At 37.4% G+C, this 20,365-nt stretch overlaps 1 protein-coding gene across 6 annotated transcripts in view; it reads left to right on the forward strand.

Moving 5' to 3' along the window:
- LOC131437439 (coiled-coil domain-containing protein AGAP005037) overlaps positions 1-20,365 on the forward strand; it is a 993,236-nt gene that overhangs the window by 866,764 nt on the left and 106,107 nt on the right. The window lies entirely within an intron of this gene.

A 20,365-nucleotide genomic window follows, 5' to 3' on the forward strand; every position in this document is an offset into this window, starting at 1 on the left:
CTTATATAAAAATGCTATTAGCATCAGAAGGCCTTCCAACAACACCTGACCACCTCCTACGAATCTTCATCGAAGTCCATCAGGAATATGGAACGAAACCTAAGAAAGCGCTGGCCGACCTGGACTCTCATGGGAAATTTTTGACAAGCGAACACATCCGCCGACTCAAATTTTCGGAAATTACGACGCCCTCTATTGAGGTAGTATCCTATAATGACGTAAGTTACGCTCAAACTTTATTCAAATCCTCAAATTTCTTCGCATTCACAACAGAATGCTATTAATTCAGTTCTACTGTAACTATCGGGTCAATCGGACGTGATTTCACGTTTCTCCAACAGTGCGGTGAATTGTTTTATTCCGTTATCAAGGTCATTTCGTATTCTATTGTCTGCATCAGTGCGGTCGAGTTATAATTAAAATTAATCCGTCCTCAAGGTCAATTGTGAGCTTGTGTAAAGAAGCTCTGTGTGTGGCACAGTTAGTGATGCTTTATTGTTTACAAATACATTAGAAACTGTGATAAATATATATAATCATTTTAGTGCATGTGTCGATTGTGATCGAACATTAAAGTGAAGTGATACCGTTAGTCGATACAAACTATAAACCTGTGCCTTTTCCTCGGTGAGGTTTTTTGCACCGTCGCACCGAACCGTTAGCTGGTGCTTTGTGCTTTTCTTCATAGAGGTTTTTTGGCATCAATTGAAGTGGCAATCGACCAAGAGCAGGTCTTGGCGACCGTTCCTTACCACTGTACAACAAGCTAAGTATTGCTTTTTTAATTCTTCCCTGATTACAGTTTATTGTTGCATCCCTCTTATAATTTCCCATACTTGCCAAAATATAACCTCGTGCTACAGTAAGCACAATGAGTCCTCCCCCTCCAGACGATGAAATGAAGACAGATCCTAACGCGCCTGTTGATAACAGTAATAATACCCCCCGAATTAAGGAATATTCCGATGAACCCTCACTTTCGACCGGTCCATATGTGGTGTACTTCCGGACCAAATCAAAAGAATTGAATTTATTGACATTATCTAAGAACCTGACGTCACATTACCCGACTGTCACACAAATTGTAAAAATGCGCTCCGACAAACTCAGGGTCATGTTGACCAGCTTAAAGCAGACTAATGAGATCGTTCGAAATGAGCTCTTTACGCGGGAGTATCGCGTATACGTACCAGCCCGCGAAGTCGAAATAGACTGCGTGGTCACAGATGCAAGTTTGACTTGCGCAGATATTCTTGAGCACGGGGTTGGTGGTTTCAAAAACCCATTACTCAAGAATCTGAAGATACTGGATTGCAAACGCTTGCATTCAGTATCGATCGCCGAGGATGGGTCGATACCAGGTATTGAAGTTGTCCCCTCGATACCAGGTATTGAAGTTGTCGCATGTCATGTTACAATCAAAGGTAAGGGCCTTTGTATTGCTTCCATCTACATTCCCTCTAGAGCCTCGGTTGGGCATCAGCGGCTCAGTGATATCATAGAACTCCTTTCCGGTACGGGATGGGGTTGTCTTCATGACGATAACAGATCAGCTATGATCCATGATATTTGCGACAACTTCAATATGACAATATTGAATACGGGAGAAATGACACGGATTCCTGCACCACCAGCAAGACAAAGTGCGCTAGATTTATCCCTTTGCTCGACATCACTACGGTTGGATTGCAAGTGGAAGGTAATCCCCGATCCCCACGGTAGCGATCATCTACCTATCGTAATTTCAATCGCCAACGGATTAAGACCATCGGAGACAATCAATGTTTCGTATGACCTTACACGAAATATTGATTGGAAATATTACGCAAATTCGATGTCTGAGAAACTGGAAACAACACAAGAACTTCCTCCGGAGGAAGAGTACACGCTTTTGGCTGGCTTGATTCTCGACTCCCCGATTCAAGCTCAGACGAAACGTGTACCCGGCGCGAAAACTAACATCCGTCCTCCCAATCCGTGGTGGGACAAAGAGTGCTCATCACTGAACGCGGAAAGATCTTTAGCATTCAAAAATTTCAGAAAATATGGAACACCTGATAATTATAGAAATTACGCAGCGCTAGATAAGCAAATGAAGAACTTAGTTAAAGCAAAGAAACTAGGTTACTGGCGACGGTTTGTTGACGGATTAACAAAAGAAACATCGACGAGCACTCTTTGGAACACAGCCCGACGAATTCGCAACCAAAACACAACGAACGAAAGCGAGGAATATTCTAATCGCTGGATATTCGATTTCGCTAGAAAAGTATGTCCCGATTCTGTTCCGGAACAGAAGATCTCCCGTGTCGTGACATCGAATACAAACGAAACACCGTTTTCGACGGTAGAGTTCTCACTTGCGCTCTTGTCATGTAATAATAAGGCCCCGGGGTAAGACAGAATAAAATTCAACTTGTTGAAAAATCTTCCTGACTCTGCCAAAAGGCGCTTGCTGAATTTATTCAACAAGTTCCTTGAGGGTAATATTGTTCCACACGACTGGAGACAAGTGAGAGTTATCGCCATTCAAAAACCTGGGAAATTAGCCTCCGATCACAATTCGTATCGGCCGATTGCTATGCTTTCCTGTATCCGGAATTTGTTCGAAAAAATGATTCTCTTCCGTCTAGACAATTGGGTCGAAATTAATGGCTTGCTTTCAGATGCACAATTTGGTTTCCGCAGGGGTAAAGGAACGAACGATTGTCTTGCGTTGCTCTCAACAGAAATTCAAATGGCATTTGCTCGTAAAGAACAAATGGCATCAGTATTTCTAGACATCAAGGGGGCTTTTGATTCAGTTTCTATAAATATCCTAACTAAGAAGCTGCACCAGCATGGTCTTTCGCCGGTTTTGAACACCTTTTTATATAATCTATTGTCCGAGGAACACATGTATTTCGCACATGGTGATTTGTCGACAATACGATTCAGCTACATGGGTCTTCCTCAGGGCTCATGCTTAAGCCCCATTTTATACAATTTTTACGTAAAAGATATCGATGAATATATCAACACATCTTGCACGCTAAGACAACTTGCCGACGACAGTGTTGTGTCCATTATAGGATCCAAAACTGCCGATCTGCAAGGACCATTGCAAGATACCCTCGACAACTTGTCGACATGGGCTCTTCAAATGGGTATCGAGTTCTCTACGGAGAAAACTGAGCTGGTTGTATTTTCAAGGAAGCGAGAACCAGCACAACTACAGCTTCAGCTAGGGGGTGAAACCATAGCTCAGGTCTTCACATTCAAATATCTCGGGGTCTGGTTCGACTCCAAAGGCACCTGGGGATGTCATATTAGGTATCTGAAACAAAAATGCCAACAGAGAATTAACTTTCTTCGTACAATAACCGGATCATGGTGGGGTGCCCATCCAGGAGACCTGATCAGGCTGTACCAAACAACGATATTGTCCGTAATGGAATATGGATGCGTCTGCTTCCGATCCGCCGCGAACACCCATTTCATTAAACTGGAAAGAATTCTTTATCGTTGTTTGCGTATTGCCCTAGGTTGCATGCAATCGACTCATACGATGAGTCTCGAAGTGCTTGCGGGCGTCTTACCGTTGAAAAATCGATTCTGGGATCTCTCATATCGATTGCTAAACCGATGCGATATCCTAAATCCGATGGTGATTGAAAACTTCGAAAGGCTTGTCGAGCTTAATTCTCAATCCCGTTTTATGGCCTTGTATTTTGATTACATGGCTCAGAATAATAGTCCTTCTTCGTTTGCTTCCAACGGTGCTCATTTCTTGGATACTTCTGATTCCACTGTGTTTTCGACACATCCATGAGAGAAGAGATTCGTGGAATTCCGGATCACGTGCACCCTCAAGTGGCCTCAAATATTTTTTTATAATAAATTTAAAACAGTCAACTGTGAAAAGATGTTTTACACTGACGGATCAAACATCAACGAGTCCACAGGCTTCGGCATCTTCAATCAAAACATCACCGCTTCGTACAAACTCAGTGATCCGGCTTCAGTTTACGTCGCAGAATTAGCTGCTATTCAGTACACCCTCGAGATCATTGAAACCTTGTCCAAAGACAATTACTTCATTGTCACGGACAGTCTAAGCTCAATAGAAGCTCTCCGGGCAATGAAGCCAGGAAAGTATCCCCCATATTTCCTGGGGAAAATACGGGAACACTTGCGAACTTTCTCTGAACGGTCTTATTCAATATCGTTAGTCTGGGTCCCTTCGCATTGTTCCATTCCGGGTAATGAAAAAGCAGACTCATTGGCTAAGGTGGGCGCATTACAAGGTGATATTTATGAAAGACCAATCTACTTCAATGAATTTCTCAGTATTTCTCGTCGAAGAGCACCTGAAAGTTGGCAAACTTCATGGAGTAATGACGAACTGGGACGATGGCTACACTCCATTATTCCTAGGGTATCGACGAAACCTTGGTTCAGGAGGATGAACGTGAGTCGCGATTTCATTCGTGTTATGTCTCGGCTCATGTCTAATCACTACACATTCAACGCACATCTTCGGCGTATTGGGGTCATGTAGAGCGGTCTCTGCACCTGTGGCAACGGTTATCAGGACATCGAGCATGTCGTATGGTCATGTGTGGAGTATTGTGACGCCAGGTCTGTTTGGCGAGTCGCGATATTTCATATATGTTGCTCATATATAAATTCCATAATTCCATGCTCCTCGATTGATGCTTAGAATAAACTTCACCCACAGGTTCGAAACTAACATCCGCCCGAATCTCCCCATCCCTCATCTGTCCACCATCTTCATTAGAACTAACAAGATCTTTCTGCTGTCACTAAATTTTCTGCTTACCCCTCCCACGTCTTTCACCATCTCGATGTCAACTAATTATATCTTCGTCGTTCTTAGTCATTTTGTTCCCATATCCCCCTTTTACTCTGTTCTCCGTAATATTTACTTCTCTATATTTTTTTTTAATTTTCTTCCGTAACATCATCATCATTACCCACGGACGGCCGCTGTAGTCTATGAAAAGAATACGAGCCACCCGCCTGGTATTCGTAGCCTGGGGTTGTTCCCCGCGAACCCACACGGACAGAAAAAAGCGGCCAAAATAGATACTTACCAACGTGTTACATTCAATACGCCGGCCGGTGCCGATCGCCAGCTAAAGGCTGGATCTGCCAAAGTTATTACATTATCTAAATATACTATCCTAGTTTTAAGTTATTTGTTAATTAAAATTAGAAAAAGCCCTCGGCATCTTAGAGCTTAAGCAGTGTGCCTTAAAATATTATATAATTGAATAAAAAAAGGATGCTATTAAAATTCTTGTCTACTGTCAGAATTTCAATCGCATGAAACTTCTCAGTTATTTTTTGGAAATAACTATAACATATTCCGGCATTACCGTAACCTAACACTGTCCAACAAAAAATCTGAAGGCGGAGTCTTCATTGCAGTAAGTGCTGACTTTTCATCCGACAAAATTGAAACAAATAAACACAACGAATTTGAAGATGACCGTAGAAAATATTATGTCAAATATGGAGCCAGAAGTTAAGTTACACATATATGGTGACTTTAATCAACGAAACTCTCACTTTATCACCGATAAACAAAATGAATCCATTCTGCTTCCAATTGCAGGAGACAATAAAACACTACAATTTCTTTTCGACAAAATTTCTTTATTCGGCTTGAATCAAACAAATTCGGTGAAATACAAACAAAATTCATATCTTGATCTACTTTTCACAGACTGTACCGAAAATTTATGTGAGAATACCTCACCAAATCCACTCTGGAAAAATGAAGCATTTCACTCACCAATCGAATACTCCATCTTTATGCATAACATGTCTCTCCCTAACGAAAATAGAATACGAGGTAGTGCCGTGAATATCCTGTATTGCCGCGCAGTCCGAGCGGCGTGTGTCGAGGATCAGAGGGGTGTGTTTCACAATTAGAAATAATATTTTTTTTTTTAATATTTTAACTTTTATTTACTCTTATTACTTCGCAATTAAGGCTTTTACACAATGGCAGCGAACTACACAATGGTCGTAAAATTTTCGCAAAAACCGTTATCCCTTATTATCTTTTCTCGGTAACACTAAAGTTAATCTATGCTTCTTGTGCTTCTTTGTTGTTCGTGAAAAATAGCTGTTATCCCTCAGTGAATGTTTCTTCTTCCACTTACTACCATCAGGCTATGATAAATCCGATATTTACTCTTGTTTATCACTATTCAAAAACTGTTTTTATGATTTTCCTTCAGCCACATTTAGCGGTTTTTTTTCCTTACATCGATATTGTACACGGAATGGTACTACTTGAAAAACGATTATTAACACGAGAACGATCTTTTTCATTTAAGTATTAGTCGCGCAATGAATAATATTTTCATTTCGTCCTAAAATTTCACTGACTATGGTCTAAACTATGACGACCGTGACTTGCGACTTCTGATACACTATCTGAAAACTGACTGACTGGAACTCACGTTAACTATCTACGGGTCGACGCCCGAGACTTACGGATATTTTCCGCTAACTCTCTGAAACTGACTGACTGCTTACTCTTTCCAACTATGGGTTTTTAAACTCCTAACATTTACTTTCGGGTGAAACCCGAAGATTTTAGTACAAGCTGAACTAGTGATTTTAAGTCGAAGGTTCATCCGACTTTCTCCCGAAGTTCTACCGAAGAGCCGAGACCACTGTCACTATGCCAGTGGCAGTTACTAGGGTACGTAAAAAAAATAACTTTGCTTCTACAACATTGCTGCGCGGACTAATGCCCGGAATTGTCCATGTTTTTATAACAAAGTTTCTACAAAATCGTTGCGATGACTAAGGCTAGAAAATGTCCATGCTTCTATAACAAAGTTTACAGATCAAGGTTGCGGTTACGCTGATATGAGAGTTTGCTTGATGAGTTTCCTTCACAACTTCTTAGTGTTCTACAACATTGGTAAATTCGAAAGAAAAATTTGCTGAGGGCACTGCATGCCCTCTTACTTACTGAGCTTGATGTTACTGGAAGGGTGAAAATCAAGTCGAATGCGTCGTCTTATAACAATGAGATTTGTATCTGGATTTCTGTATTTATAATTACTATTGCTGGACTTATTTACACATGGGATTTTTTTCTTGTTTCCTTTTTTTCTATACGTGAATTAAATTTCCTATCCTTACGATGGTCTTCGTATGTGTGTTCTCCTTTGATGCCATTCCGGGGTGATCGAACGGTTGCTAGTCTCGGACTCTGGGTACCGTGTCGTTTTCATTCCTAATGACTCGTTCTGCTATGTTGGTGATTCGTATTAGAGCTTCACGTTGATTAGTCATTCGCTTCATTGGGTATAGTTTGGAATTGATCGTTGTCTCATTTGCGTTTTGGGCATCATTGAAATTACTGCCAGTAATAATAATCGTTCCGCAAAAAATGTGATAATGCTTCTTCTAAGGGTAAAATATGTTGAGGCTTTTTCGTGTATTTCATTTGATTTCGCGATTGTTTTCTTTTAGTTTTCTACCTATTAATAACTTTGATGTTCATATGTTTGTTTATAGTATGCAGAGCTTGGCGATGCTCACTGAGTAAAATATGGGGTAGCAAGTTGTAACGTTGTGGCGTACCCACGCAAGTCATATTTAATTTTGTTGACTATGTTTACTTCCTTCTTGTTTTGTTATCAGTTCTACTTTTCGATGTAGCATCTTGTGACGTTGCCATTATTTCAATTCGTTATCACGGTCTTCCATACTAAGTCTTCATACTTTTTATTTTCTGCCTCGAGTTTTCAACTCTGCTGTTCTTCCTTCTGACATCATGGTGGTTCCACGGTTCCCTTTATTTTCAACCTGCCACCGCATCCGACCACACCCTCTCGTTCTCTTAGGTAGCTTGGCTAAGCTACCGACATCCTTCCTTCTGCGACGACTATTTTCGGGCACACACACAGTTTAGGACTCCAAATTGTAAAACAAAACTCCTAGTCATTTTGTATGATTCTGTATGTGTGTTATGTGACCTCTAATGTAATCTATGTTCTATTCTATGATTGTTATTATTTTTATTTTTATATACGTATTATTTTCATAATTGCATTGTGCATCATATTCTTTTTTGATTGTCATATCTTTGTTTATCATACTTGTTATTTTTAATAGTAGAATCTATGTTTTATTTTAACTTTAATGCATTTAAGTGTATCTGTCGATTTATTTATTTGTCTATATGTTATTTCGACTGAATTTTCTTTAACCGATAAGTGTATATGTATATTTTTTTTTTTCATTGACGTACCTCGTACCTTTTCAATCCGTAGATGCATGCTAACTACCCGGCTTTGTCTGTGGAAAGAAAATTGTTATTGGAGTTGCGGCATGCGAATGCTTGTTGCTTATTAATTTCAATAATGTATAAGCCATCTTTTCTAAACTGTCCCAAAACTAGCTTCTATGCCGTATTCATTTTAATGGTGCCTTACCATCTTCGCCTCCATAGCTTCAGAAGTATTGTGTTGTATATCATTTATTTATACTCGGCTTTTACCTACGCTTCAGAAGTCGCCCTTTCGTTCTATTACTAGAATCGCTTCGAAACTGGTCGGTTGTCTAGTATCCATGCCGCAGCTCCTCTCCCCGACTACCCGAGCTGGTTCTTCTGGCATGTGTTCCTGTTTTTTCCTTTCTAAAATTAAACTTAAATCTGGACCTTAATACCTTTCCGATAATAACAGTAACCATAAAGTAACTTAGATTCTAATTCCTTGTTAAATGTGTTGTCGTAAATTTTTACATTTCCGTATTGTCGTGTCTGTATTTCATTGACATCTTGATTTAAGTGCGTAATTTGCTCTTAAGAAATCTTCAATTCATTCATATAGTACGTATCTCTTTTTATCATTCCGGGGTCGCGATCCCCTTTGTCCATACACTTAATCACTCATACTAAGATCAATGCATAAATGCTTATATTATATAGAAATTATGTGCTGACATTAGTATCTTTCCTTTTCTTGTCTATCCGATCTTCGTATTAGTGTCATATCTCCACCATATTTGTTCGAAGTATTCTATTAGTGTCTTTTCAGTATTAGTTTTATGTTATTTCATGATAAACAATCTTATTTCACCATAAAAATTCACCTTATTTATATTATTATTTTTATGTGCTATGCCATTTTGTTTACCTCCCTTGTGTAATGTATTCTTTTTTTTCTAAACGCATTGTAACTTTTTCCAGTATATTTGTAGCATTATAGCTTCCTCCCAAGAACTCAATTTCTTACAGTTATAATCTTTCTTTGAAATGTATCATTTTTATCCTTCTGACCAGCACAGTATTGTTGTGTAGGACATGATTCCCATGTTTATAATATCATTAAATTTATCTTTGTTTTTCTTGATTGGATAACTCATCTAGTATCATTAAAATTGTCATGTTTCCCATAATTTTGTATAATTTTGTATTATTTTTGTTTCATTGCATAAGTATAAATTTATTCCTTATTGACTCTCGTACTTTTTTTTTTCACCATGACATAGTAAAACGTATGTGTATTGCCCTTTTAACAGTCGTTATATCTTTATGCTCGCATTTATCTTTTCTCGTGTTAGAATTGATTCATTTTGACTTTCATCTTACATATTTCGCTGATATTTTTCTCTTCTTAGTATATTTTCCAAACTTTTATCTTATTCAGTGTTTTTCTTACACTTGGGTGTTCAGTTTTCGTTGAATTCTTAGTACAATATGTTTATCTTCTACCAGGTCTACCAGTTCGGCTAATTCTTTATACGCTGATCTACTGTTTACTACTATAAAAGTACAGTCAAATTCGCGTTCACTAGCTTTATGTTTTGAAAATTTCAGCAGATCAAATTTGATGTCATTATTATTCATACTTATTTCGTATTCTTCGAAATACGAGAGTGTTCCCAAATCTTCCTTTTCGTCCCATCCAAAGTCTATGTTTTCTAATCCGTCCATGTGCGAATTCCAATCTGATTTTGTTTGTTCTTAAATAACGTAAATCATCCCAACTCATCTGTGAGCTGTCTGGCGGAGGCTACCCATAGGATCGCGGTTAAATGCGCTAGCAAAGATTTGCGCTAGCAACAGCTTGCGCTAGCAGAAACAAGAAAATTAAATTGCATGCAAGTTGCTCGCGCTAGGTACCATTACACCACATTTGACTTCAAATAAATTGCTAGCGCATTTTGCCATAACAAAAGAATAAAGTGAGCAAAGTGCAACAATATGTCATTATTTACAAAAGCTTGCATAAAAGGAGGAAAGAAATCTGCGTACTCAGAATTTTCGGCTAGACCTGCACGATGGCGCATACCTGAGTTAAATGCGCTAGCAACGCTCTGCGCTAGCAATGATCTGCGCTAGCAAATACAAGTGAAATGACTTGCATGCAAGTTGCTCGCGCAAGGAAACCACCAACTAAAAGCGACCGAAATACGATTGCTAATGGTTTTCAACAGAACAAAGTAATGAAATAAAATGAAACTTTTTATAAGAAATATTCGTGGTTATAATATCTAGCAATATGACAACTATTTCTCAAAGGTTGGCGGAAGAAATCTGCGTACTCAGAATTTTCGGCTAGACCTGCACGATGGCGCATCAGTAAAACTAACATTTTTCAAAAATACGAAAAAATACCATTCTCAAATTTTTACATAGCCTTGTCAAAGGTTGGGGGAAGAAATCTGCGTACTCAGAATATTCGGCTAGACCTGCACGATGGCGCATCAGTAAAACTAACATTTTTCAAAAATACGAAAAAATACCATTCTCAAATTTTCACACTGCCTTGTCAAAGGTTGGGGGAAGAAATCTGCGTACTCAGAATTTTCGGCTAGACCTGCACGATGGCGCATCAGTAAAACTAACATTTTTCAAAAATACGAAAAAATACCATTCTCAAATTTTCACACTGCCTTGTCAAAGATTGGGGGAAGAAATCTGCGTACTCAGAATTTTCGGCTAGACCTGCACGATGGCGCATCAGTAAAACTAACATTTTTCAAAAATACGAAAAAATACCATTCTCAAATTTTCACACTGCCTTGTCAAAGGTTGGGGGAAGAAATCTGCGTACTCAGAATTTTCGGCTAGACCTGCACGATGGCGCATCAGTAAAACTAACATTTTTCAAAAATACGAAAAAATACCATTCTCAAATTTTCACATAGCCTTCTCAAAGATTGGGGGAAGAAATCTGCGTACTCAGAATTTTCGGCTAGACCTGCACGATGGCGCATCAGTAAAACTAACATTTTTCAAAAATACGAAAAAATACCATTCTCAAATTTTCACACTGCCTTGTCAAAGATTGGGGGAAGAAATCTGCGTACTCAGAATTTTCGGCTAGACCTGCACGATGGCGCATCAGTAAAACTAACATTTTTCAAAAATACGAAAAAATACCATTCTCAAATTTTCACACTGCCTTGTCAAAGGTTGGTGGAAGAAATCTGCGTACTCAGAATATTCGGCTAGACCTGCACGATGGCGCATCAGTAAAACTAACATTTTTCAAAAATACGAAAAAATACCATTCTCAAATTTTCACACTGCCTTGTCAAAGGTTGGGGGAAGAAATCTGCGTACTCAGAATATTCGGCTAGACCTGCACGATGGCGCATCAGTAAAACTAACATTTTTCAAAAATACGAAAAAATACCATTCTCAAATTTTCACACTGCCTTGTCAAAGGTTGGGGGAAGAAATCTGCGTACTCAGAATTTTCGGCTAGACCTGCACGATGGCGCATCAGTAAAAAAAAAATTGTGAAAATTTGAGAATGGTATTTTTTCGTATTTTTGAAAAATGTTAGTTTTACTGATGCGCCATCGTGCAGGTCTAGCCGAATATTCTGAGTACGCAGATTTCTTCCCCCAACCTTTGACAAGGCAGTGTGAAAATTTGAGAATGGTATTTTTTCGTATTTTTGAAAAATGTTAGTTTTACTGATGCGCCATCGTGCAGGTCTAGCCGAATATTCTGAGTACGCAGATTTCTTCCACCAACCTTTGACAAGGCAGTGTGAAAATTTGAGAATGGTATTTTTTCGTATTTTTGAAAAATGTTAGTTTTACTGATGCGCCATCGTGCAGGTCTAGCCGAAAATTCTGAGTACGCAGATTTCTTCCCCCAATCTTTGACAAGGCAGTGTGAAAATTTGAGAATGGTATTTTTTCGTATTTTTGAAAAATGTTAGTTTTACTGATGCGCCATCGTGCAGGTCTAGCCGAAAATTCTGAGTACGCAGATTTCTTCCCCCAATCTTTGAGAAGGCTATGTGAAAATTTGAGAATGGTATTTTTTCGTATTTTTGAAAAATGTTAGTTTTACTGATGCGCCATCGTGCAGGTCTAGCCGAAAATTCTGAGTACGCAGATTTCTTCCCCCAACCTTTGACAAGGCAGTGTGAAAATTTGAGAATGGTATTTTTTCGTATTTTTGAAAAATGTTAGTTTTACTGATGCGCCATCGTGCAGGTCTAGCCGAAAATTCTGAGTACGCAGATTTCTTCCCCCAATCTTTGACAAGGCAGTGTGAAAATTTGAGAATGGTATTTTTTCGTATTTTTGAAAAATGTTAGTTTTACTGATGCGCCATCGTGCAGGTCTAGCCGAAAATTCTGAGTACGCAGATTTCTTCCCCCAACCTTTGACAAGGCAGTGTGAAAATTTGAGAATGGTATTTTTTCGTATTTTTGAAAAATGCTAGTTTTACTGATGCGCCATCGTGCAGGTCTAGCCGAATATTCTGAGTACGCAGATTTCTTCCCCCAACCTTTGACAAGGCTATGTAAAAATTTGAGAATGGTATTTTTTCGTATTTTTGAAAAATGTTAGTTTTACTGATGCGCCATCGTGCAGGTCTAGCCGAAAATTCTGAGTACGCAGATTTCTTCCGCCAACCTTTGAGAAATAGTTGTCATATTGCTAGATATTATAACCACGAATATTTCTTATAAAAAGTTTCATTTTATTTCATTACTTTGTTCTGTTGAAAACCATTAGCAATCGTATTTCGGTCGCTTTTAGTTGGTGGTTTCCTTGCGCGAGCAACTTGCATGCAAGTCATTTCACTTGTATTTGCTAGCGCAGATCATTGCTAGCGCAGAGCGTTGCTAGCGCATTTAACTCAGGTACCCATAGGCATTCTTGTGAATTCAGAGTGGCATTTCAGTGTTGAAAACGCTGTCTTGGCTGCATCGAGTTAATTGGTACTTCGTATAATCCTTTTGAATCCAAGGTAGAAAAATATTTACTGTTTCCAAGATTATCTAGAATCTCGTCAATTAGTGGAATTCGGTATACAAATTTAAACCCCTGAAGTAAACCACGATTCTGTATTTCTTGTTACCAAATTCATCGTCCTTCTTGGGAACAAATAGGACTGGTGCATTCCACGGACTTTTGCTAGGCCTTATGATACCTTGTTTACGCATTTCTTCAATTTCTTCATTAATATGCTTCTTCGTAGTTTCTGGAAATCTGTATTACCGTTTATTGATAGGCACATTTGAAGTGGTCTTAACTGCCGCATCGGTGAAAGTTAGTTTGAGCTTTTTCAGACAGAATACATCGCTATATTATGCCATAATTTTACCCACATCCATAAATTTCTCATATAGAAAGGTTATGCAATCACTGTGAAAACCGACTTTTGAACCGAGGCCCGGAGGGCCGAGTGTCATATACCATTCGACTCTGTTCGTCGAGTACGCAAAATGTCTGTGTGTGTGTGCGTTTGTGTGTGTAACGTTTTTTTGCATCAACTTTTCTCGGAGATGGCTAAACCGATTTTCAGATTTACTTAGATTCAAATGAAAGGTCTTGTGGTCCCATACAAAATTCCTGAATATTATCTGGATCCGACTTCCGGAATTATGGGGTAAAATGTGCAAAAAATTGTGAAAATAAGTGCACTAACTTTTCTCAAAGATGACTGAACCGATTTTCACAAACTTAGATTCAAATGAAAGGTCTTGTAGTCCCATACCGAATTCCTGAATATTATTTGGATCTGACTTCCGGTTCCGGATCCGGAAATATAGAATAAAGTGTGTTAAAAATTTTATACCATCACTGATAAGGGCGAAAACCCGTAAAAAGTTTTCTAAATCGAACTCAAATCCTCTCCAATTGATAGTTATTATCAGTAGACGGCCAAACAAACCGATTCCGGTTATTGTTTTGAAGAATCGGATTGGATTGGATTAAAGTAGGTTTTTTCTTTTTAAATGATTTATATTTAGTGATTCTAATACTTTATCCGTTCGGTCCTGACCAATTATTCGACCGTATCTTTTATTTTCCGTAAGAATTACGTCTTGATTGGTATCTTAATCAAGGAAACCTTTGTCTTCCTCGTCACTCTGTCTGTCTATAAAATCCTTTTCTTCTTCATTAGTAATATTAGTTCCACAACAGGGAAGCATATTATCTGAACGATCGTCGTTATTGTATATATTATAGTTGTTCTGATACGTTCCATTAATGTTATTATTTTTTACACTTTTTTGTTCGTTCCATACTTATTATGCTTTGATAAATTGCCCTCTAAGACTTCAGCATTTACGATAATTACTTCATTTCTGTCTTTCTCTACATTAGCTTAAATGTGGACTTGGTAGTCCTCTCTCTACTTATGGATTTTTCTATTTCACAATTATTGTTTACTTTAGTTACACTGTTTGGAAACATCTTTGGCTTCTCATTATTATCATTTACTCCATTATTTCTTTTATTATTTATGCGAGTTGATATTTCAATGTTGCACCCATTCTTATCTGCAGCACGCATCCCATAATGCTCAGTTGCATGTACCTTTTCTTTCCCTGATACTGGTATATTTGCTACATTATTGTGCTCGTTTGGTACACTTAGGCATATGTACTTCAAATTCTGAGTGACATAAATTGTGTATATCTTTAAAAACACTGCTCCAATGATTTCAGGAACACACAAATCTTTCACTATATAAAATCTAACTCTGTAATGAGTTTTTCCAATCAACAACGTGACTTTTAATGACCCAATAGTCTGTGACTGAGTTCCATCAAAGCCTGCAATCTATATATTATCTTTATAGTTTATTTTCTCTAATCCTATTTTCGCGCCAGTATCCCATCTCATTACGATATAAAATGCTCCAGTATCGAACAAATATTTAATTTTTTCGTTGAGCCTATTTGCAGCAGCAACTTTCAAATATAATTGGTTGTTTTTAGCACAATCTATTTTTAACATGTCGAGAGGCGGCATACCTCCTTGCCATTGCCCCGTGTAATTTTGTGTCGTTTCTGCACACTGCCTACTCTGTGGACTAAGCTTGGTTTGATCATCCGCTTGGTAGTTTTCTTGTATTTTGACATTGTTATCTGCCTCGTATTTTGAGACTCTGTTCTTCTGTTTCCGATGAGCTTCATATGATTCTGTTTTTGGTTCAAAGGTGAGAGATATTTTCCGTAAGCATATCCAACCTTGGTCATTGTGTATGCTAGTCACATACTTATTCATAAATCTCATTCCCAAAATACCCCTCGGAATCAAATTTTCCACTACGTCAAATTCTAAACCTACTTGTATTGTGTAATAGGGAAACGGAACTTATATACTAACTTACTAAATAATACAGAGAGCGAAATGATTCAATTGAAGATTGTATCGATTTTTGTCGGAATTTGCTTATAATATTATGTGACATTACATCTAATGGTTCTATATTTGTGAGTCTGTGTAACTCGTTTGTACTAAACCAGGGAGGACGCTTCAGAATCATTTTCAGAATTTTATTCTGAATCCTTGGAAGCGTTTTCTTCCTGGTGGAACAACAACTTGACCACATTGGTACTGCATAAAACATGGCTGGTCTGAAAATTTGTTTATGATGATGATGGTCCCACCTCATACCCCTACAAAGGTGTGAGCAGAATGAGTTATCTAAATGATAATTGATATTTTGCACATATCTTAACCATTAAACAAAAGAAAACGATCTGATTAATCTAGCAGGTATAGATTCTTCTTTAAAAGAACGAATGACCACAAAATAACATTCAAATATTTCGGGTTTTTATTATCCAGGGTTAATCAAGAAAATTTCCAACCCGGGAAGATCCTTGATCACATCAGGAATCGAACCCGATATCGTTGGTTGAACAGTCGTTCGCACCGCACGCGGCTCCTGGAATTTTTTTCTGGCTACCTAGAGTTTCATTGATTCAAGGCTTCAGTCTTTTTCAAGACTACCTGTATCACTAACAGTCTTTTAAAAGACTAACAATTAGTCAACCTTTCTCAAGGCTATACAAAGAGTGATATTAGAGTGACTACAAAGAGTGATATTAGAGTGACTAGGTGATACAAAGAGTGATATTAGAGTGAATAAGAAATTAATCAGTCTTTATTAAGACTACCACAAAATCAGTCTTTATCAAGACTTTTCCAAACTAGGAGTCTAATCGAAGACTAATTTAGCCTAGTTAATTTAATTTAAAATTTCTAAGGCTAAGCCTAAGGCTAAAAAAAATTCAATACGGAATAAATCACAATCCGTTATTCAACATTTTTCTAATAACATTCACGATCTTATAGAATCTGAATGTAAAAATAAAACACAACGGACGGATTTTCCTTCCCTTGATCCTATGCCGTCTAACAATATTTACGAGATTCTTCCTGAATCCGATTGTAGCGACATAGAAGAAAGTTCTTCAAAAATTCCCAAAATGGACGCTTGTCGTTCTGGGAAGAAACATCAATCTATTTCACCAGTGACGGTGATGATTTCCGACTTCAAAGCATTCAGTACTGAGCTTTCTACTTTTCTCCCGGAAGTAAAAGTCTTATTTTAAATCGGACGAAGAGGAGAATGTCGAGTCTTGGTTGATGAAATGGAAGACTTCGAACGTCTTTTTCGATATTTGTCCGAGAAACTTCATAAATTTTATTCATATGATATAAAATCAGACAGACCCTTCAAGGCTGTCTTGAAAGGCTTATCAAATGATCAAAGTACTGATGAAATTAAAAATACACTAAAAGAATTGCTTGCACATTAAAATTCATTGGGAACATTATAAACCGCATAACCGTATTGCAAACTTAACGCAATGTCGTCGTTGCCAAGGCTTCGGCCATGGAACCAAAAATTGTCATATGGATATACGGTGTTTGAATTGTAGTAAATCGCATTCGAAAGACGTTTGTCTAATGAATGAAACCACTGATAAATTTTCATGTTCAAATTGCAATGGAAATCATAAATCCAATTATTTGAAATGTTCTGTCAGAGAAAAAATTATAAACGCTCATTCGCTTAGACAACAAGTCAAATCAACGACCTTAAATCTACAGAACATAACTGAAAATCATAAAACCGTTACAAATGCCACGCCTAATTCTTCTAAGGCACTTATTTCTTCGAATTTAAAACAAAAGACAGGTACGCCTGCCAATTCGTCTTTTAACGAAAACAATTTATTGACAGGTAGATCGATCTCGTCATCATCTTCTTCTAATGTCACTTATGCTACTATAACAGGTAGAAATCTACCACTTAATTCTTCTAATGTAAATAATCAAAACACAGGACCGCCTTGCAGTGCATCTTTTAACGAAAGCATTTTATTAACAGGTAGATCGGCCAAATCATCTTCTTCTAACCTACAAATATTCCTTCAGTGCCATTCGCTTCTTTAAATGAGGTTGATTTAGGCGATTTAACTAAAAATAAAATGATCTACCTACAAGATCAAATTTTTCGAATGATCATCCGAATGAATTCGACATCATCACTTTTTGAAGCATTTCAAATCGGATGGCAATTTGCAAAAAACATTATAATGAATTTAAAATTTAACAGTGATGTTAAATAATCATTTGAATATCATTTAGGGGTTAGCCAAATTTTGTGCTAGGGCACATAACCGTTTTCATTATTTTTACGTTTCGTCTTTGACTCATCAGTGCAGAGTAGTTCAAATTGAACTGCTTAGTGCTAAACTCGGCAGTTCAATTTGAACCGCTAAGCAGACGTAAAGTTTCTGCTACTTACAGAACACTTTTTGTTTTGCAACGAAGTGCAATGTCTTTTCTGACGTGCCGAACGAAAACGTGTTTTTGATTATTTCTGGCCGATGCAGGTATGGTCATTTAGGGGTTAGCCAAATTTTGTGCTAGGGCACATAACCGTTTTCATTATTTTTACGTTTCGTCTTTGACTCATCAGTGCAGAGCAGTTCAAATTGAACTGCTTAGTGCTAAACTCGGCAGTTCAATTTGAACCGCTAAGCAGACGTAAAGTTCCTGCTACTTACAGAACACTTTGAATGGTTTCAACTTCGATTCCCAAGCTTTAAATAACTTTAGTATTGAAAGAAAGTAAAATTCGATGTTTAATTTGCCGTTGGACAAAAATGGCAACTCCACCACCAATTCCATTAAACCTGTCAAATCGATGAACCACATAATGTGGATTACTTTTCAATTTGACATTTGGTTTAAGAAAAGTTTCTGTCACAATGGCAATATGAATTTTGTGAACTTTGAGAAAATTATAAAATTCATCTTCACTAGATTTCAAAGATCGAGCATTCAAATTTATAATATTCAAATAATTATTTAACAACACTGTTAAATTTTAAACTCATTATAATATTATTTGCAAATTGCCATCGGATTCGAAATGCTTCAAAAAGTGATGGAGTCGAAAACATTCCGATGATCGTTTGAAAAAGTTGATCTTGTGGGTAGATCATTTTATTTTCAGTTATATAGCCTAATTCGTCTTCGTTTAAAGAAGCGAATGGCATTGAAGGAATATTGGTAGATAGACTAGTGTAACTGCCATTAGAAGAAAATGATTTGGCCGATCTACCTATTAATAAATTGTGTTCGATAGAAGATAAACTGGAAGGCGTTCCTGTGTTTTGATTATTTACATTAGAAAAATTGAGAGGTTGTTGTTTACCTGTTCCCAAAGCCTAACTGTCATTAGAAGGAGATGATGACGAGGTCGATGTACCTGTCAATAAATTGTTCTCGTTAGAAGACGGATTGGCAGGCGTACCTGATTTTTGATTTAAATTCGAAGAAATAAGTGCCTTAGAAGAATTAGACGTGGCATTTGTAACATTTTTCTGATTTTCTGGTATGTTCTGTAAATTTCAGGTCGTTGATTTGACTTGTTGTCTAAGCGAACGATCGCTTAAAATTTTTTCCCTGACATGACATTCAAATAATTGGATTTATGATTTTCACCGCAATTTGAACATGAAAATTTATCAGTGGTTTCATTCATTGGACATACATCTTTCGAATGAGATTTACCACAATTCAAACACCGTATATCCATATGACAATTTTTGATTCCATGGCCGAAGCCTTGGCAACGACGACATTGCGTTATGTTTGCAATACGTTATGGTTATGCCGTTTATAATTTTTTCAATGAATTTTAATGTGGGAAATGAAACGTACTTTTTCTAAAGTTTTCAAATTGTTTACATCACTTCGATTGAAATGTATTAATTAAAGTTCATGGGAAATTTCAGATCGTGGTTTAGAAGTACCATTCGCTCTTTTTTCATAAGTATTACTTGGGAAGGAGCAAAACCAAGCAATTCTTTTAGTTCATTTTTAATTTCATCAGTACTTTGATCATTTGATAAGCCTTTCATGACAGCCTTGAAGGGTCTGTCTGATTTTATATCATATGATTAAAATTTATGAAGTTTCTCGGACAAATATCGGATAAGACGATCATAATCTTCCAATCCATCATCCAAGACTCGACATTCTCCTCTTCGTCCGATTTGAAATGAGACTTTTACTTCTGGGAGAAAAGTAGAAAGCTCAGTACGGAATGCTTTGAAGTCGGAAATCATCACCGTCACTGGTGGTATAGATTGTTGTTTGTTCCCAGAACGACAAGCGTCCATTTTGGGAATTTTTGGAGAATTTTCTTCTATGTCGCTACAATCGGATTCAGGAAGAATCTCGTAAATATTGTTAGATGGCATAGAATCAACGGAAGGTAAATCCTTTTATTTTTACATTCATATGTTGAATAACGGATTGTGATTTATTCCGTATTGAGTTATTTTTAGCCTCAGGCTTGTTGCCCTTCCGGTTGGACGCAGGCATTTTTTAAACGAATGAAATTTGAAAATAAATAACCTAGGCTAAATTAGTCTTCGATAAGAGTCCTAGTTTGAAAAAGTCTTGATAAAGACTGATTTTGTGGTAGTCTTAATAAAGAAAAAGGTTGATTAATTTCTTAGTCTTGAAAAAGACTTATTATATGAAATATCACTCTTTGTATAGCCTTGAGAAAGGCTGACTAATTGTT

Source organism: Malaya genurostris, chromosome 3, assembly GCF_030247185.1.
Source record: "Malaya genurostris strain Urasoe2022 chromosome 3, Malgen_1.1, whole genome shotgun sequence".
Taxonomy (NCBI): Eukaryota; Metazoa; Arthropoda; class Insecta; order Diptera; family Culicidae; genus Malaya; species Malaya genurostris.